Source organism: Megascapheus bottae, chromosome 1 (genome assembly GCF_031878675.1).
Source record: "Megascapheus bottae isolate mThoBot1 chromosome 1, mThoBot2.hap1, whole genome shotgun sequence".
NCBI lineage: Eukaryota > Metazoa > Chordata > Mammalia > Rodentia > Geomyidae > Megascapheus > Megascapheus bottae.
Genome location: NC_143509.1, coordinates 90543518 through 90565747, shown reverse-complemented (window position 1 = coordinate 90565747; position 22230 = coordinate 90543518). Strand labels below are relative to the sequence as shown.

General features: G+C 36.2%; 1 long non-coding RNA gene across 1 annotated transcript in view; it reads right to left on the bottom strand.

The window, feature by feature from the left end:
- LOC150069579 (uncharacterized) overlaps positions 1-13348 on the bottom strand; it is an 87350-nt gene extending 74002 nt beyond the window's left edge. The window contains exons 1-2 of the long non-coding RNA XR_016535561.1: positions 13302-13348; positions 4966-5118 (exon numbers count right to left, since the gene is read on the bottom strand). This is a non-coding gene — a long non-coding RNA (uncharacterized LOC150069579). The remainder of the gene's footprint in view (positions 1-4965; positions 5119-13301) is intronic.
- Between the last annotated feature and the right edge of the window lie 8882 nt (positions 13349-22230).

Here is a 22230-nt window from a genome sequence, read left to right as displayed (position 1 = left end):
GTGATGTCATTCTTTCTGATGGCAGCATAGAATTTCATTGTGTATAAATACCACATCTTGTTGATCCACTCATCAACTGAGGGACATCTGGGTTGGTTCCATATCTTTGCTATGGTAAATAGTGCTAAGCAACATTTATTTACTGTACAGAATGGATCCAAAGGTCCCCTAATGATCATTGCAAAAATTTTTTAGCAGTTTTAGACATCTTCCCCCAAAGCAAACAGACTCTACTTAGAAGATTAACGTAAATAAGCATATGATTTTATAGTAATTAAACATATATTGTGAGCATTTGCATATTGAACGAACATGACTCAGAGAAACAGCCACTAACCTTTCAAAGATAGTACGAACAAATTTTGATGAATGAGAATTATGGGTTTCTGAACTTGCAAAGATAAAAAAAGAGGAAACAGAGGCAAAACAAAGAGTTGATAAAATATAAGAAAACATTTAAGACAATTTAAACTGTGTGTATGTAGAAATGATAACTCAATGAACAAATCTCAAATTTGGGTGGATATTTGATCTTATTTTTATAAACTCACCATTTCCTTATAAGAAAAAAATTTAAAAAGTTTGTAAGGACGATGCACCTTGATTCATGTCACCTCTTTCCTCATTCACTCATATCCCTAACAACCCAACCACCTTCCTTAATTTTCCTAGTATCATGAGGGCTGCATTGAATACTATGCATGCTCTGTCCTTTCTGCATTGAGACTACTTGGCTCTTCTTTACTTCCTCTTCCAGTCATTTAAATACAGGCTTCCTGGAGTTCATTTTATTATAACAGTGGTATTCACAACACAATATGTTGGAAATGATCTTTATAACTTGGGAAGGGGTGGGGGGAAAGAATGTGGGGAAAAAAGCATGCGAAGATATAATAATATTTGAGAAGTAATGTATTCACTACCTGACAAAAGTACATCACCCTGACAAAATTTCTTTAAAAAGAAGCAACACTATTAAGATTGTCTGCTGCAGACACCATTTTCAGTTAATACATTCATATACACTTACCTATGACCATGTATATGTTTGATTGTATATTTATAAATTAGATCTAGCTTCCACATGAGTGAAAACATGCCTCCTTTGTCCCTAAAAACTCAAACAAAACGTTAATGTTTACAAGGTTACATGATTGCCATGAAAATTTCTCATCTATCTCATTCCAATCTAAAGCAAATGTATGCTACTTAAAATATACACTATTAAAGCTCCATTATGGAAGCTTATTATAAGTTATCAGGAATTTTGAATGTTAATATTTTTGAATACATTGCTTGATTATTTTTTATTTAAAATATTTTTAAACCAAATGATAGCTTTGGTTACAAAGCTGATAATGATTACTTGAAAGTGCTAAGAATGCCGGAAGAACGCCATCAGATTAAACAAAAATACGTGACATTTAAATCAGATTCAACATCTAAATCTAAATGAGCTATTGTGACTTAGAATCTTATGATTTGTATTGCTTTTACCTAGCCTACATAATATATTTTTGTTACCCTATTATACTTAGTATTTTAATAACATCTTCCACATGTAAATTGGTTAACATATAAATGTTTATATAGTACCAGATTTATAGACTTTTCCTCCTGTGTCATTTAGGAGTTTTCGAAAAGTTTCATGTTCATTTCTGAATCAAAAATCCAGTTGCTTACATAGTGATTTGAAATATTCGATTATAATTGAAATTTAGAAACTTTTTCACAATGTCTCTAAAGGGACTCTTTTCTGAGAAAAAAAGAGTCTGAGCCTCTACTTGCTACATTGAAATAATCTAATAACTCACATTACACTTTAAAGAATAATTAAAGGCCTGATCATCTTGTTGTGGTATGTTTATATGGCAAAAATAGTTGGAGCAACCATACTCATAAATATTTAGGTTTATATAAAAGATGCAAGGATAACAATAGACTGAAAAACACTTAAATGGGAGTATTTAATAAGCAACAAAGCTATATTAATTAGAAAATTCTAGCGATATTTAAATGTAATGGTTTGCAAGTGTTTGTCTTTGTAAAACAAATATGTAAAAATAATGTTTTGTAAAAATAATGTAGTATTTGAAATTTCTTAAGTACCATAACTTATAAATATTGATATGTGATATACATATCACATATGTTATATGCATATCAATATTCATATGTGATATATATAAATATTTAATTTAGTTTCCCATCATTTTGCTTTTGCATTTACCAAAAGAGAAAAATACCTATATGTTTAATCTTCAAAAATAGGTACATTTTTGTCTCTTTCTGCTTTTGGTAATGCTCACTCTTGTTAAATCTGTATTACAAGCAATATTTTCACACTAAAATAGTGGTAACAGTTTGTGGGGCTCTGAGTATATATTTTTATCTATCCAGAAGACAAATTTCAGCAAGATTTTTTTCCTTTAACAATAAAGTATATCAGATTATCATTTGGACAAGAGCATGCAAACAAAAACTAGTTGTATGTGCAAGCAAACCAAATTTCCTGAAGTTACTAAGTTGTAGTCTGACATAATGGGTACAGGGATTTTCCGCCAAAGAGTACCCCCTGAGTAAGACTTAGTTTCAAGCCCAATGTAGAAAGTGATTATGTCATTCCTGATGCTAAGGGAAGATGCCTCCCACATAGGGTGAGAGCTTTGAAGCCTAGCTATTTCAGTTCTCAAGTTCCAACGTGTCAGTTCCAAAAACAAAATGTAGAGGCAAAAAAGACAGCTGCACAAGAATCTACAGGAATAGCCCAAGTTGGCGAATGAACAGCATACAGTTGGACATATTGATTCAGTGTATATATATGTATGTATGATTGAGTTTATATATATACATATATATTATTGCTTGTTAATCCTTGGGTATACTTACATCCTTCTTATCTGTACAGCATGATATGTCAATGATTTTTCAAGAATGAAGTATTTGTTGGGGAAATGTCTGCTCATTTGAGCCTTTTCCCAAACAAGTTTCAGGTTTAAACTGCAAAGTTTAAATACAATAGATGCATAATTGTATTGAATGGAAACTCTGAGGTAGGGAAAAATAGTAATTTATTTTTACCACAATCATATAACTTTAGGAACATAGAATAAAAATGTGAATGTACCAGAGATGACTTAGAAACTGCTCATTGTAAATTCTGCCCAATTTAATAAGGATAAGTGCTCCAACCATGGTCATCACACTTGCCAGTTAGGGTACCTAATTCGTCGACATTTATTAAATACAATTTTCCTTTATTGAATTAGCAAGCATTTACTGAACACTGATTATATACAATGTACTATGCTAAACTTGGTGTTTTCCTTTCCTTTTTTATTATCCTTAAGGAGTTGCACAAAGGAGTAATTATTACAAAAGCAGTTTATAAATGCACTATATCTTGATCAATGTCAACCCTTTCAGCTTTCTCACCTATACTTCCCCTCACTCCATCTTTCACTTCTTAAATCTCTAGGTTATACATTGGAATCTTGTCAGCATTCTCCCCTTCTCCTTATTTATCTACCTCTTTCTCCTAGGAAACCCTAATACAGTATTTAACCTGTTTGACTATTTTAGAAAGCAGTATGGGGGTTCCTCAATAGGTAAACATAGAAATAACCTATAATTAATCAATTCCACTCCTGAGTACTTACCCAAAAGATTACAAACCAGGATATAGTAAAATCATGAGCACAATCATATGTGCTGCAACACTGTTCACTATACCCAAACTAGGAAATCACCCCAAATTCCACTCAGTGGATGAATGAATCAACAGTGGTATAGATACACAATCCACTGGAAAAATAATATTATAATATTTGCATATAAATGAAAGACCTGGAAAATATTAAGTAAGTCAGGCCCAGATAGACTAAAGATGAATGCTTTCCCTTATATGTGGAAGCTAGATTTAGCTTATAAACTGAAGTAAACACAGCATTTCTGTATTAATTGAATGGAACAAAAAGAAAATAAATCCAGTGCTGAAAACAATGATATAGCTGATCAATCTAATGAAAACATAGTATATGCTTATGTGAAATGTTGTAGCCATAGTAAAACCTCTTCAAGCAATTAATGTCCACTTAATAAATGGATGAAAGTACATAGAATAGATTCTATTCAACATAGATTTTGGGGGATACAGTTCTAGTCATCATTAATTATTGCATTATGACTTCTTACGTAAGCACAAATTTTCAGTGAAGGTCAAAGGAGGATCCTTTGTGACAGTGATGAAGGAAGGGTAAGGATTTTAGAATATGTCACATTTCATAAACGAAAGATGGCATACCAAAAAATGCAAAAGTAAAATAAGAAGAAAAGTTTTGGGAACCTTTAATGCCCTATCTTGGCTAGATGGAGAAATTCAAGGAACATTAGGAAAAATTAATGGTTGAGTGGAAAAATTACTACACAATAGAAGGGCTCTGTTTTATAAATGGAGAGGAACAACTTTATTCAACTTTTATTTAGAATAGCCTTCTATATAGCAAACCAAAGAATTGTTCTATGCCTATTTGCACTACAGTTTCTTTCTTTAAAACTTCCCATAAGTCATTTTTATTTTGGCACAAACAGTCTCATTGAGAGCTTATAGAGAATTATTGTTTGTGATTAATGGAGATTATGTTATTATTTTTGGAACTCTAGTTCTTACCTCTCTCTCCCCTGCCCCAATGTAGTTTCACCAGAAGCTGAAACATTTCCTACTTCTCCATTTCCCTCATATAGTCAAAATAAACATTCTGTGACATATGTGAAAAATAGCAGATGATTTTTAGTTTCACTGAGAATTTTTGAAGTAGTTCTCAACTGGGCTTAATTCTTTGTTAACGCAGGAAAAATTATTCAGTGCCTCTGAATGCAACTATTATTTGAAAAGTAAAACACCTCCCAACTGAGTGCCGTATATATGATTGTCTTTTAGCTACAGTTCTAGTGAACTTAACTAACCTTTGTTTCTCCAACGCCCAGAAGAAAATTATGATTTCTCATTTCATTTGTTGTGCCAATGACTACATATTTTATGCCATGTTACCTTGGATGATGTGTAATATGTTGCCAGGAGGGGCTGCAGCCTTCTAATATCTATGAGGCATAAACTCACTAAGAGAGAAAAAGCAGAATGATAAAATGGATTTAGATACTTAAATATATTATTGAGCAATTAAATTAAGCTATAGAAAACCCATCCTCCCCTAGATCATTCTTACTATGTGAGATAATAAGTTTTGTTAGAGTTTTATTCGATACTTTTAGTGCCTTAACTTATAAAAAGAAACCCTTTCTCACTCATCCTCACTGATAAAGTGAACATATTAAGAATAATTGCTATTCTCATTACTGAAATGATACTAGAATGGCTTATCCATAATTAATATAGATATTTCATTGACAGTGATTGTTTTAACGTGTTTTATCATTTTCACATTTGTATTAGACTTGAGCTCATTAAATAATATTTTGCCTATTATTGAAGTACACAGAGAAGTATTTATAAATGTTTCTACTTATTTCTGTCAGTCTTGAATCTCGAATTCAGGGCACTGTCCTTGGGCTTTCTGAAGGCTAGAGCTCTACCACTTAAGCCACAGCACCACTTTTGACTTTTTCTGTGTATGTGATATGGAAGAGTCAAACCTAAGGGTTATGCAAGCTAGTAAGCACTCTATACCATGAGGCTACACTCCTGACCCCAAACATCTCTAGTTTTAAATCAAAAAGTGAGTCTGTAAAATTAGAACCATGGAACACATGCACCACAAGTAAAGTCAGTGTTTGGATCAATGTTCCAAAGAAGTAATACATTTGAGTTTTGCAAATATATTCTTTCCAGCTGTCTACAAGTCATTTCTTTTTAACCTGCATCGCATAGTAAATCTTTCACATAGACTTGATTTCTTCAATATGTGTCTTCAGGAATCTTTTATAAGGTTGTTTTGAAAAAATACAAAAAAGAATAAAAAAAAAACAAGAAAAAGAAACACTTCAAACTAAAGTCTATCTGAAGTTATCCAGGGGTGTGTGTGTGTGTGTGTGTGTGTGTGTGTGTGTGTGTGTGTGTGTGTGTGTGTAAATAAATAAAAAGCAGTTTGAATCCACACAGTTTCCAAAAACATTAAAATAATTATATTAAATTCATGTTGCCCATATGACTTGTAATTCCGTAAGTCTAGGTTTGTGTAGCTATATATTCTGGATCAAATGTCTACTCTTTGTAATATTATTTTTGTACTGAAATGGAATAAGACCATTATGTTTCTGAAAAATAAAAGTATCATTTGGAATATTGTCTTTCATTGAAGTAAATTTAAGCTCAGTGATTATTAGAACTTACTATTTTGAAGATAATCTATACAGGAAAAATATCTTTACATCTCAAAGATTTCCTATAGTATTTCTTTCAAGTTGCTGAATCAGAAAAACAAATAAGGCAGCCAGCAAGCAAAATACAAAATACTTGAATATCGTTTTTTCTCAGCTGAAATTAAAGAATCCCATATCAAACAAGGTCACTAAGCAACTAAATTTATAGCATTTCTCAACTCGCTGCCTTATTTTTGAATAATGGCTACTGACTATGATCAGCACTCTTTCCTAACACTTCACTTCTGTCTCTTGTACTTTTTTCTTCAACACTTTAGCTCCTCTTTTTGATGATTTGTAATTGTATATTACATCTATCTTTTGTCAGTGTTTGTAAGTTTTGGGAAAGAAGGCATTTTTGTTGTTTTCAATTATAAATTGAGAAAACGTATATTTCTAATGCTGTTTAGTTCTGTACTATTGGTGTGTTGGTGAATTTTTAAACTGTGTGCTAACTGCAATAAATTATATGAACGGAAAAAAAACTAAATGACATCTTTAAAATTCTAAATTTTGTTTGCATTTCTAATCTTTTTTATTATCTTCAAGTAATTTTACAAAGGGGTTACGATTTAGCAAAGCAATTTATGAATACAGTGCTTCTTGATCAACGTTACCACTTCCAACATTCTCAACATCCCTCCCTTACCCACTCTCTCCCTCGTCTAATTACTTAAGATAGGTGTTGAATTCTTGACTGAATTTCTCCTCTCTTCTTCTCCTTATTCCCCTTTGAACCAACCCCACTTCTTTCAAGTACCTACATTCTGGTGTCTATTTAGTTGAGCATTACCTTTGCCTTTCTGTGGGTTTGCACTGAGTTCTCTCTTGAATCTACTATATTTCTGTTACATTTGTTGATTCTTCTATAGAACCTAACATTTTTACTTATGAGTTTATAAGTTAAATCTAGCTTCTGCATATAATGACGAGCATACATCCTTTGTCTCTCTAAGCCTGACTTAACTTCACTTAACAAAATATGTACTTGAGTTAATTGATTGCTAATATATTGTGAAATATATTTCCTAAAATCTATATTTTTAAAGATGTTGCTGTATTGGTGCCAAAAGTAACCTCAGAATATGTTATTAAATATAAAATTACTAGTAATACTTATCTAAATTTTCAAATACAAAGTTTGAAAAATCATAAATAAGGATATATTGTATTAACAACAGTTATTTCCCCTTGTCTGTGTTAATGACTATTTCACAGCAGTGAATTTTATTTTTCTAACTATAGTAAAATTTTAGGAAGCATAATAATTACATGACATGTTTCTGAGTTTTGTACTGGTATACTTTTAAAGAATTACTTAGGCATGGGCAATTTAATATCCTTAACCATGCTCGCAAATCGGTGTTGCTTAAAATACTTCCCCAACTCTTGAAATTTCACCAAATATATTCTGAAATACGTTACAGATGGATATTACATATTTCCCCTTTGCCAAATCATGGAAAAAGGAAACTAGATTCAAGAGATCATTCAATGGTAAAAATCAAGCAGTAAAAGTGCATTGGCCACATATACTGCCAAATCTTTATTGCTGAAGTGAATGCAAATGGATATATAAAGCTCTGAAAAACCCACAAAAGAAAACAAATGTTTAAATACAAAACTCAAATAGGACATTTTGAATCATCAGACCTTAAATGATATGAGTAGGGAAAAATTATATTAGACAGAGTGGTAGTTTGTATAACACAAATTCTAGCTTAATTTATTTATTTACATTTCCTCTTATACCAAAGCAAGAACCGTGTTTAGTTGAGATTCTGGGGAATGAGAGTACATGGCACAGCATCCTTTCCTTCTACTTATGCTCCCTTGACTTTATCTGGAACGTTTATACCAGTTTGTAAGAAGTGTTTGTGTCATATTTCAGTAACACAGTCATTTTCCCATAAGAAAATTTATATGAGTTTAATGAATTAGATCAGTGTGTGTCTAATTCCTTCATTGTTTTCAGAGCTAGATATAACTTTGGCACTGGACCATTTCAACAGTCTACTAAGCATTATTTTCTCATTTCAGTTCTCCACTGTTTCCTGCCTTCTACACTTCTACTTCTTTTCTTTTTGTGACTCCTTAATGTTGGGCACTGATGCTATGTTCTTTCCCTCATGTAACTATTACTTTGCTATAAAGATCCTTAGTGATTTTTTTTTTGCCAGTCCTGAGGCTTGAGCTCAGGGTCTGAGCACTATCCTTGGGCTTTCTCAAGGCTAACACTCCACCACTTGAGCCACAGCACCACTTTGGCTTTTTCTATGTATGTGAGGTGCTGAGGAAATGAATCTGGGTCTTCATGCATGCTAGGCAAGCACTCTACCACTAGGCCAAACTCCCAGCCCCCCTTAGTGCTTTTTAAAATATTGTACATGTCTTTCTCCCAGGTCAAGTCCTTATTGCTGTTATGCTTCCTTTCTCATTCTTTCTTTCTTCATTTCTTCTTCTCTTCTTTCTCTCTCTCTAATTTCATTCCCATTTTCTTCTCCTGTCTTTCTTTTTCCTTCTTTCTGTTCCTTCCTTCCTTCTTTGAAATGACAAAAATCTTTAAGAACAGAAAGCAATGCAAAAAGAACTTTCTCATAGATTTATCAGGCTGGCAAGAAATGACAAGAATTGCAGGAATACATCTTGCAGATATTGAACAGTCTGGCTTTCCTATATTATGCCTTCTTTGCCCATGTACATGTTTCTCTAGACATTGCCAAAAAGTCCAGTTTTTCTCTGATTTTAATAATATTTTACCTACACTGATAAAATGAAATATATGTTTGGAATTAGCTATCAGCCTGAAGCATAGGATGAAGGCTGCCATTGTGTGTGTGTGTGTGCATGCATGCCTGTGTGTGTGTGTGTGTGTGTGTGTGTGTGTGCACATGCCTGTGCTCACCAGTTCTGGGGCTTGAAATTATGGCCTGGGCTCTGTCCCTTTCCGCTTTTGCTCAAGACTAGTCCTCTACAATTTGAGTTGCAGAAGTTTCACTTCTGGTGTTTGGATGGTTAATGGGAGTTAGGAGTCTCATGGTCTTTCCTGGTTAGTCCATGGACTTTCCTAACCAGGATTGATTTAATTTGTGATCCTTAGATCTCAGAGTCATGATTAACTAGGATTACAGGTATAAACAACCCAGTCTCAGCTTGCCAATTTTGATTAGTAAGAGTATTATAATCAAAACTCATCTGCGTTTGGAAAATTAATAGTTATCACAATTTTTGCCGCTTTCATAACTAATCAAGTATTTCTAAATGTCTCCTTATTCTTTTGATCTCAGAAAGTAGGATCACTAATTGATAATGTCACTTATGTGTGAGCTCATGAGACAGCTTATCAATATTTGTAATCTGGTTCAGGCACTGATTAACTGAGTGAGCTGACTTCATCTAACCTCACAGTACCTCAGTTTGATTATCCAAAAAAGAAAAATAACCATAACTATATCATCTATTTGCAAACTTACATGGACTGATGCCCATATGGATAAAATTTCATTGAATATAGCATCAATAAATCAGGAACATATTTGATATATAAAACCAAAAAGCAAATAAAAACTAATTTCCAATTTTTGATGCATATCTTTATTTTTGATGTAGTAGAAATATGTTCACTTTTTAATTATTAGTAGCCTTCACAATTTTATTTTTCATGTATTTTTTGTTGTTTTTCTCTCACATATAGGGAATTCAAAGGGCTTAAAACAATTATTCTGTAAGAACTTTAACCTTAGAATAAAAATACTCTGATAAAAACATTTACAGATGATTATTCTTTTATTTTTTCCACTTTTACAAGAACACATGAATAGCATAGGGAATTCTGTTGATATATAGGATGCATTTTGAACAAGATCAATTCCTCTTTTATATTCCCTTAACTGCCCTTTTAGTCTCCCTCTCTCCCCTTTTAAAATTATTCTGCATTTTCACACTTATGTCTTTTATCATTTCTTCATGTTTTATTTTTCTAAATAAAATTCCATTCAGAAGTCAAGTGCTGTCCTGTAATCTTAGGTACTCAGGATGTTGAGATCTGAGGATCAAGGTTAGAAATCATCCAGGGCAGGAAGGTCTGTGAGAACTTACCTCCAATTAACTCAGAAAATCTGAAGTGATACTGTGGCTCTAAGTGGTAGAGTACTAGCCTTGAGCACAAAAACTCAGGTGCAACACCTTGGTCTGAGTTCAAGCCTCAGGAAAGATTTTTAAAAATCCTTTCAGTGTCACATTTGCTTGTGATACAGACATATGTTCTGATCCTCTCCATCTATAACATACAGTGAAGTGAGATGGGGAATTTCTGGAAAGATTTGACGACTTATATTTTATGAGATAGAAAGGAACAGACAGAGAGCTACCTTCTTAGATCCTTATCCAAATGGTTCCTGTGAATTTCCACATCGGGTATGCTGAGGACTCAGAAACCTGACATTTTTAAGAAACTGAATCATCTAATCCTTGAAATGCCTATTCTTGTCCTCCTTCAATATTGGAGAGGTTAGGATAAGAATTACATAACCAGGTAAAATACTGTAACAATATGAGATAACCAAGAGACAGCAAAAGAGATGAGAGATAACATGGTACATTAAGGACACCAAACATTCATTATATGGCTTTTGTTTCTATATCCTAGAGGTCCTTTCATTTAGCATCATCCTATATGGCCTTATGTATCTAGGTTTTGCTCTATTGTAAATCTCTGTATATCTGCTTATTTGGTTATTTGAAATAGGATAGGGAAAGGGGGAAAGCAAGATGAGGGGTGAGAGTGGGGGGAGGGAAATGGGGACCAAGACATGAGAAAGTGTATCAATGTTTGTGAAGTAATGCACCTTCCATCTGGTGAATATAATGTAACTCTTCTATTAATTACAATAAAAATATATGAAAAAGAATTACATAACCAACATGTAAGGATATTTTTGAGTATTCATTAATCTTAAGTCAATGGCTGATAAAAAATTATTTCCCCTTATTTCTACAAGGTAAAGATGGGAGTCCTTTGTTCAATAACAGTTTCTCTTTTATTTGTTTCATCATAATTCTTGGCTATTTAATGATACAGTTCATATTCTGGTTTGTCTCTTCTTCCCTTTGTGTTTGATGAATAATTTCTACCCCGTGCATTTTTGTGCCTATGTTTTCCTCTTTACTTTTTTCTTTGAGAAGACTCAGAAATTCAAAAATTTATGACCATAATTTCTCTCATCATTTCTCACTGGAATGCCATATTTCTTTATTCTGAACACCAAGAATATTTAGCTTTTATCATTAATGTGGCAATTTACATATAAGAACTGAACTGTTTATAGGCACATAGCTTGTTATCCACATAAAAAATGGCTTCCTTTTTTGCTCTCTCCAAGTGACAGGAATTTTACAGTCCAGAGATTTTAATCCCAAGAAAATAAAAGCTATAATAACTATACACTTTGCTTTAAGGACTTTCTAAGTATCTATTTATCTCAACAATATACAAGTCTACTTAACCACCTAATGTTAAATAACCTATTCTTGGGACAATGTAAAACTCAGATGACTAAACATATCTTTACATATAAAGAGTGTGAAATCTTTCTCTGTCTATACTTACTGATCCTTACCTTTTATATGACAAACATTCCTCATTCTCAAACAAGTCCTGTGTTTATTGAATAGGCATAGATTCAAATGACATTGACTTTTGTCATCTTGTGTTCGAGTAACAATGGTTGACCCTAGTAGTTTTCAGCACTTTTCTGTGCATGTTTTTTCAAACATATTATAAACAACATCATTAGAATAATATTTGGAACTTTATCAGTGCCAGAAATATACCTGTAGTCTGACTTTACTTGGAAAAACACCATGTACCAGGTGAATATAGCTTGAACAACGTTGATTTAGTTCTTTCCGAAATATGTAAGTCCAAATAAAGAATATGTACCTGATTTTGCTCTACCTATGACCACACTTATGTTAGAATGATCCCCCTCACCAAAACTGCACTCCATATACTGCCTTTTACTGGTTGTATAATAGGTAATAAATAAGTATCATTCTTATACATTGGGACGAGGTTGTTCCAAAAAAGAAGACATCGGGAAATTGTAAGTTACTAACTCCTAACCCAAAAATGTTCTTTACAAAGGTATTAGATGAAGAAAACATTTTTGTTATTAAGTTAAACTGGACTTTGATTTCCAGCATAGGCAATCCATTGCAACATTGCAAAAGAACAGAAAAATTGGTGCACATCGATAATATCAACATTTAATTGATTTAGGCAAGTGGACTATAAAATCAAGAATAGATTGAAATACATACTAAGTTTGATGCCAATCCTTCCTAAATAGTGCAAAGCTGAATCCACATAAATGAATGAATGAATAAATAGCAAAGACAAAAATAATTCTTACCCTTTATGTAGTCAATGTCAAATACTCAATTATGTCTACATGCTACTATCTATCTATCTATCTATCTATCTATCTATCTATCTATCTAATCTATCTTTAGTAATCCTGAAGCTACAGTATTGAAAACACAAGCCATTGCATATAATTTCATTACCCGACTGAAGTCTATTTTCTCATGACTTTAGAGGAGAGAGTTACTATGTAGGAAATTATGAACACTCAAATAGCCAACTAGAGAAGATGATATGGCTAATGCTAACCCATCCCTCCCCTCCAAGACAATTCTATAGGGGCAATTGATCTTAAAAAACTATATGCTTCACAGTGTCTTTGCCATTAATGATGTGTATGGGGAGGATACATTTGTTGTATGTCCCAGAAAAATAGCAAAGAAATATGACTTCATTGAGTTAAGTTTCTATAACTGTTCAGATAAAGAATCTACTCTTATATAAGTTAAACAACACAGATGGTATTGTGGGAAGCGGCACACAGACCTGGCGGCCATACCTTCACTTCCTGGAATGGGGGTCTGACTGTAATCAGGCGTGGCTGCCCATGCACCCCTACTGCTTAGGGGAATCCTGCACTGTGCATGAGCGGAAGCGTGCTGGCCTCCATCTTGCTGCGTGATCGAGCGAGTGCCGCATGCGTGCGCTAAGTGTGGCAAGAGATGATTGGTGGAGTGGATGAGGTGGCTAAATTCTATTGGTGGATTTGGAGATATATACCCAGCGGCAAACGAGGAAGGGAGAGAAAAAACGATAGGGGAAAGGAGAAGAATAAAGAAGCTTTGCAGCCTGTATCGTGTGCCTGATCTTTGCAGGCAAGGGTCAGCGCGCGATATCTGGGGCCGAGACCCGGGAACTGAACCCAGCCGGTAAGTAATCTACAGGTAAGGCAGCCCCGTGAGGGTTCCATCTTAGCGTTAGGAGGGATATTAGGACCCCGATCCAGGATAGACGTCTATAGGTTCGCAGTAAGTGACAAGAGGATAACTAGGTTTGCCGAGAGCGACGATAGTTGCAATATGGGCTCCGAAGTCTCTCGGGACTGGATGGAATTTACCATCAAGGGATTACTCAAAGCCAATGGCACGCCCCTAAAGTCGGCCACCACAACAACTCCTCGCCCAGGACTTTGCCCTAGATGTAAAAAGGGGAATCACTGGGCCAGTGAATGCAGATAAGTTAAAGATAAAATGGGTAATATTCTTCCACCACAAAGGGTGGGGAGTTTGGCCTAGTGGTTAAAGTGCTTGCCTTGCATGCACGAAGACCCGGGTTCGATTCCTTGGTACCACATACATACAAAAAAAAAAGCCGGAAGTGGTGCTGAGGCTCAACTGGTAGAGCTCTAGCCTTGAGAAAGTCCAAGGACAGTGCTCAAGCCCTGAGCTCAAGCCCAGGACTGGAAAAAAAAAGTAGAAGCACAAACCTATAGACACATAACCTATTGGTGTGAGACCCCTTTGGGGTATTATGGCAAGATGGCCCCATATGCCTAATTTATCTTAAACACACCCCCTCTAAGATATTGAAAACCTACCCTTCGGCTGTAGCCGCAGTTATTTATTTGGGAGTGGAGAAGGCAATTGCCATTTTTGGCTGCCAGCTGGCCTTAGTAGTAGTGCCATTTACCTCCCAACAAGTTCACTGGTTAATAAATACTAATGATGATTGGGCAATACTTTATTGTACAGTGACAGCCCAATTTGATAATCATTACCCCAAGCACCCGTGGCTTCAATTCCTCCTTAAGGTACCTATGGTGTTCCCTACTAGAACTTCAAGTAGACCATTGTCCAATTGTCCTACTGTATTCACTGACGGTTCCACCACCGGCGTCGGGGCAGTAGTAGTTATGGATACTAATAAAGAGGAAAAGAAATATGTCCTGCCTACCACTTATTCCTCTGCCCAATTAGTTGAGCTTGCCTCATTGCTATATGCCTTTCAAATTGTGGGGGATAAACCCTTTAATCTTCTGTCTGATAGCCAATATGTAGTCAACTCGGTCAATATTTTGGAGGTGGTACCACACATCGATCAAAGGTCTGCCGCTGCCTCCTGTTTCACAAGCCGTCATCCAGCAGCGGTCCGCTTCGTTTTTTATTGGCCATATTAGAGCTCATACTCAATTGCCAGGTCCTCTTACGGCAGGAAATACATTGGCAGATTCTTTGACAAAAACTATTTTTTACTTTTCCCAACTGGAGCAGGCAAAATTATTTCACTCTCAATTTCATGTCAATTCCGCTGCATTGTGGCAGCGGTTTACTATTTCCCGTGCAGATGTGCGTCAAATTGTTAAATCCTGCATGCACTGTGCACCCTTATTGTCCCAACCCTCTTTGGGCATAAATCCGCGAGGGATACTGCCCAATCATATTTGGCAGATGGATGTTACCCATTATCCCTCTTTTGGAAAATTACAATTTGTTCATGTAAGTATTGATACCAGCTCGGGCATCATTATGGCCACACCTATGGCTGGAGAAAAGGCCAGTCATGTAATCCAGCACTGCCTTTACTCCTTTGCTGCCTGGGGGATACCTAAAATGTTAAAAACTGATAATGGTCCTGCCTATACATCTAAAGCATTTAACTCCTTTCTTTCCTGTTTTGGTATTCGACTGACTACAGGAATTCCTTATAATCCACAAGGTCAGGCCATCATTGAACGTGCTCATCGAACCATAAAAAGTATGTTTTTAAAACAAAAAGGGGGAACTGGAGGTCTTTATAAAAGCCCAAAAGACATAGTTAATATTTCCCTCTTTATCTTAAATTTTTTAAATTTGGATAAGGATGGTCACTCGGCCGCAGATAGACATAATACTCCTGCCTTGGAGCAACGCTCCTGGGTTCTATGGAAGGACAATGTTACCTTGCAATGGAAGGGACCAGATCCGGTTCTACGTAGGGCACGGGGAGTGGTATGTGTTTTTCCACAGGCGGAGCCGACACCAATATGGGTGCCGGAGCGTCTCACCAGACCTGTATCACCGCCAGATGAACATGTGGACCCAGACGGTGTGGATGTTGGGAGTGACGATCCTTCTACTCCTGCCGGTGGAGGGGGCCACACGTTGGACCATGTGGACCATCCTGAAAACGTTTCCTCTGCCAGTGCCACTAACGAATTCTACCAGAGTACTCGCCCCTCAATTGCAGCCAACAAATGTGTATACTGACCCAGTACTGGAATAGATCCCCGCACGACAGTGCCGTCGTGATGAGGTTGCTGGTCTTCCTGCCCATGCCAGCCATAGTGGACGACTCTAGCCTGTCGGTTGTCCTACGGGAAAAGAGAGATTTTGGCATCACGGCTTTAATTGCATCTGTGGTCCTTGCTGCAGCCGCAGCTACCGCCGCTGCGGTATCCTTGGCTACCGCCATTCCAACAGCCACCACTGTCAATCAGTTGGCAGAAAATACTGTGCAAGCCCTAACCACCCAAGTCCAGACCAATCTTCATCTTCATCGTGGACTTATGATTTTGAGTCAGAGAGTAGATCTCCTTCAGGAGCAGTTGGACATTCTGTATGAACTAACTGGGAAGGGCCTCTATGTCACCCCTGTGTTTTTTGAGAATGCGAGAGTTGGCCGGCGAACTTATCCAGGGAATTGGGTCGTATGTTAACAGGAACTTGGACTACTCAATTTGATAACCTTACCAATCTATTGCGCGGGAAAATTTATGCTGTCAATGCGACTAGGGTGGAAATAATGTCTTTGCCGGATGTACTCTCCTGGGCAACCACTGCCTTCTCCTTTGCAAAGGAGTGGGCTGGAATTGCTGCTCTGGTGTGCTTGCTGGGTTGTGGGTTGATTGCAGTATTAGTGGTGATGTGTAAGTTGCGTGCGTGTATGTCGTGGCAGAACACCATCGTAAAACAGGACTTTGCCGCCCTGTCAGCAGGAGAGTCCCCACAAGTATGGCTCAGCATGATGGATCGGTAGTCAAGGACGGGTAAGGAAGGGAGTGGGAACATATCAACCTAAGACAGACGCTGCAACAGAGCCTTGCAGTTTGATCAATGACGGGTAAGAATGCCTCCCGACTCCCCCACCTAAGACAGGCAGGATCCCTTGCTGTGGGAAGCGGCACACGGACCTGGCGGCCATACCTTCACTTCCTGGAATGGGAGTTTGACGTAATCAGGTATGGCTGCCCATGCACCCCTACTGCTTAGCGGAATCCTGCGCTGTGCATGAGCAGAAGCGTGCTGGCCTCCATCTTGCTGCGTGATCGAGGGAGTGCCGCATGCATGTGCTAAGTGTGGCAAGAGATGATTGGAGGAGTGTATGAGGTGGCTAAATTCTATTGGTGGATTTGGAGATATATACCCAGAGGCAAAAGAGGAAGGGAAGGAGAAAAAATGAGAGGGAAAAGGAGAAGAATAAAGAAGCTTTGCAGCCTGTATCGTGTGTCTGATCTTTGCAGGCGAGGGTCAGTGCGCGATATGGTATACTTTGTGTTTTTGAGAAAAAAAAAAGAATGGGCGGGTCAATAAAATGGCACATCTGAAGGAGACGAGTTCTTCTTAGTTCTGTAATCTACTGCAAAATGATTTCATAGTTCATATCTGAAGCATTGAGTTGTACATTGTCATTTTATTTTGGAATTAAAATTTTCTATCATAGGCAAATTTAGAGAAACTTAGAAGAAATTTGGCAAGGTGGCCATTGCTAAAATTCTTAATTGTATCAGCCTATACATGTTAAATAGAAGAAAACCAAACTGCTCATAGGATCATTAGTCAACAATAACATTTAGCTAGCTTAGAACAAGGTACAAACATCACTCAAAGTTAATATCACATTTTCCCATAGCAGATAAGGCATGTGAAGCAGATAAGGCCTTGATACTTACATTTCAAAAAGATGGAGCTAAGTTCCAAGAAAATTATTATATCATAAATACAAAATGTCTATATGCTGTATATATTTTGGCAATCCTGATGCTTGAACTTGGCATGGGTGCTTTCCCTAAGCTCTTTGGGCTCAACCTTAGCACTTAACCACTTTGAATCACATCATCATTTCTGGTTTTCTAATAGTTAATTGGAGATCAGATCTCTTTCTTGACTGGGCTGGCTTTAAACCATAATTCTGAGATCTCTACCTCCTGAATAGCTAAGATCACAAGGATGAGCCACCAGTGCCAGGCTATTTATATATTCTTTAAAATTATTTACAATTCAAAGACAGTGGGTATTACAGATATTCTAATGTAAAAATGATCAAAGAAAATGCATGTAAAGGAGCATTTCTTAATTTCCAACATGGAGAATTTGTCTCTCATTTTTATTTGGATTTATCATTTAATGCTCATCTTAAGTGATTTCCCTTCAGATTTGAAACAACTACAATATAGTTTAAAATAACTGATATTTACTAAGTGAACCTTTTTTTTTTTGTGGGTCATGGGACTTGAACTCGGTCTGGGCGCTGTCCCTGAGCTCTTCAGCTCAAAGCTACCTCCCTACCCTGCGCCTAGGCTTTGTCCTGAGCTCTTCAGCTCAAGGCTACCACCCTGCTCTTGAGCCAAGCTCCACTTCCTGCTTTCTAGAAGCTAATTGGAGATAAGAATCTCAGGTCCTTTGTGCCCTGACTGGCTTTGAACCTTGATCCTCAGATCTCAGCCTCTTGAGTAACTAGGATTATAGGAGTGAGCCACCTCACCCTGCTCAAGTGAATTTTTGTATTATGTTAAGGTATATCATGAGGATATTACATTAACCACAAGAGAAATGTATCGTTTTTACCATCTATCTTTTACCATGCTTTAAAGAAGATTTTATTTTTATGAGATCTGAAACATGCACATCTCTACACCTTTCCGTGAATTATTTCCCAATATGGTCTTCTTTAAGGAAGAACTTAAAACTTTTTCTAATTAATAAAAGTCACAAATTTCTACTCTTCTTTAAATATGCTAGAGAGCAATGGCTTCTACTGTGACTAAACAAAAGCAAAATGTTAGTGTAAATTTAGTCTTGGCCTCTATTCTCCTGACACTCAAAATGGCAATACAAACTTTGTTCTAAATATAAAATAAGGGAATATTGTAATTCCTCATCTAATGCTTCCACTTGACTTACAGGTTACCTAAAGAAATTGTGTGAAAAAATATAAAAGGTTTATTTGACTTCTGTTTTAAAAAGTTATTCAATACATACTAGAACAGACAATTAAAGCAGGCTAGTAAAGCTTGCATTTCCGTGGAGATGTCACCTTCAAATGGAATGGATGTTTACTTAATCCTAAAAGTAATTGAAGTAGTTAATTTCATGCTTCCTGACTATCTGCTAGACATTCTCTAGTGTACTTTGTGTCTTGTAAGTCTGAATTGAACGCTTGCCTTTCAGCCACAAAACTTTCCTTTAATTGAACTATTACTTCAAATGGATGAATCAATGTTTGTTATCCAAAAGAAGTAATTTACAAAGGGCTATTCTACACATTATACTTTGAAAGATGGAAATTAAGATGGTTAATAACCATCAGAAAAGATGATGTGCTCTTCTCTGAAAGAGCATCATATAGTTTCATCTGATCAAAGACATATAGAAACTCTCATAGAAAAGTGTCACATGACTGATTGGGACTTACAGCTGTTCCGTAACGGCTCCCTCTTCATATCACTGGCCAAAAATCAAAATTAAAAGTTGAACATATAGTTTTCCTAAAAGTATATAATTTTCTTACCATTATAAGTTAGAGAAATTGTATATCTATCTACTATGAGTTATGGTCTTTCTGTATTAATATGCTACCCAAGAGTGGTGAAAAATTCAGCCAACCTACTTAGAGCTTTAGTTTATTATTTTTTGTCAACCTCCATCATATGGCTTCCTCAGTAATTATAATCATGTATAACAAGCCAGCTTTATACGCTTGATCTTTCTGAATACCTCTTAGCTCTAGTTCCCTGTCTATTTAAACTTAAGACAAATACATATGCTTTTGAAGATGGCGAAACATGTACTATTGTACTCATTCTATGGATGCTTTTGAAGTAAGTATCCATTCTTTATTGCCATGTTTATCTTTAGCATTGGGATAGTTAGTCAAGTCCACCATGTGGATCTCCTTGAGTTTGGTTCTTGTGTTTAAAAGCCTAGATTTTTATTTTCAGTCTTTGTTTTAAATGCCCATATTCCATGTACAAGAGAAATATTTTTCTCTGTGAGATTGCCAATTTTTCTTATTGTTAGCCTTTATATTTCTGTACTGTTTCTAAAAAAACAAAATAAGCTTATTTATTAAATGGAAAAAATCTCGCCATTTTGTAATTTTTTAAATATATATATACTACATTTTTCTTCCTTCCTTTCCTTTTTTTTTTTTTTTGCACTAGCTTCATACTACTGTTCTCAATTCTCAGCCCCTGAGGCACCAGGGCCCGGCCCATTATACATTTTTCTTTATTCATTTGTCCCATTTCTGGGCAACTAAGACAATTCTGAAGTAGGGATGCTGGATCTGGCTGCTGCCATCTTGGCCATGTGATGGATACAGAAGTGAGGATAGCTGGTACCTTCTTGTCTTCATGGCAGAGGAAGGGAAAGTCCCACTTCCCAGGTGAGGGTTCATGCATAAATTCTGAGAGGCAGGGGTGGGCACATGGACAATGTTACCTGGCCTGTCAGTTCTGTGTTTGGAAATTGTGAGACATTGGAGTTTCCTATAACCCTGTCCCCTGCCCTTGTTTCTGTTTAGGCTTGTCCCAGTTCAGGTACTGATAGGACATTCTTCCTGTCTCTGTTTACATGACATGGTGTCTCCTGGTTCTCCTCTGGGTCAACAAGGCGTCAAACTTCAACTCCCCACTGGAGTGGATCTGGTTTGTTAGTACTGCATTTCTGCTCTTTATTTCTGCATTTCATGGCTTAGTTTTCTAACCCTGTTAATTGTATTCATTAGGCTGCAGATCTTTTTAATGGGACTCCATCTGCAGACCATAGGAACTCCAATAAAGGCTTCAAATTTGACCTCTCAAAATGTGGCATCTATGTTTTCTCACAATATACTAATTCTATATTCTAGCTGTTTGTGATTAGTGCGATAATAAATTTAGGTTTGTAGATATATCCAGACTAAGCTGCATTTAAGTCTTTTGGCATATACTATGAATTAGTAAAATAGAATCCTGTTGGAGTCCTGTGCTTAATTTCTTACGGAACCTTCATTCTGCTTTCCATGGGCTGGAATATTATACTTCTCACTAGAAGTGTACAAGGATTCTTTTCGTGTTAAACTTCTTCATCAGCATTTTGTTGCAGTCAGTGTTTTTGATTATGGTCATTATCATTGAGATGAAATCTTAGCATAATTTCAATTTTTGTGTCCATGATGACTAAAATTTTTACATCCACTTTAATATTTTTCCATTTATATACTTTATTTAAAATTTTTCTCTTTAATTGATTTAACCATTGATCACATAGATTATTAATTATTTTGGTATTGTTTTTCTTCTCAAGTTTTTCTTGTGCAGATATTATATCATTGGAGCAGATACTTTAAACAGCTTTTGCTGAAAGGATCCAGCTATTTTTCTAGACTCATAAAATAATCAATATCAAAGAGCAATGTTTGGCATCCTTATCTTCTTAAGACAAGGACATCTTAAAGCAGCCTTGTTTATCTTGACCAGGAAAGACAGTGAAGAATGATAAACAAGGACATACTTTCACTAAAACTTTAATGATTATGTGGATTTCTCTTCTAATGCCTTCTCTTCCTTTGTAGTTAAACCTAAACCTATGTAGAGTGTGCCTATACTCTAAAATGACCAAGTATGAGCTACAGTTCTGACCTTGCCCCTTTCCAGGTTGTCAATAAATCTTTCTCTCTCTCTCTCTCTTTCTTTCTTTCTTTCTTTCTTCCTTCCTTCCTTCCTTCCTTCCTTCCTTCCTTCCTTCCTTCCTTTCTTTCTTTCTTTCTTTCTTTCTCTTTCTTTCTTTCTTTCTTTTTTCTTTCTGTCTTTCTTTCTTTCTTTCTTTCTTCTTTCGTGTGTGTGTGTGTGTGTGTGTGTGTGTGTGTGTGTGTGTGTGTATGTGTGTGTGTGTATGTGTTTAAGTGTCCTATGGCTTGAACTCTGGGTCTGTGCTCTGTCCCTGAGTTCCTCAGCTCAAGACTACCACTCTCCACATTGAACCACAGAACCCCTTCCAGTTTTCTGGTGGTTAATTGGAGGTAGGAGGCTTACGGACTTTGGTGCCTGGACTGGATTTGAACTGCTATCCTCAGATTTCAGTCTCCTGAGTAGCTAGGATAACAGGCATGAGCAACAGGCACCTGGTTTAAATCTCCTTTTCATGCTTATTTTAGTCTTGGGTCTGAAATTTAAACATTCTGGTTTCAGTAGAGCCTTGGGATAACTAGGCTCTGTGTGAACATTAGACTGGATTTGGCCAGAGGCTGAA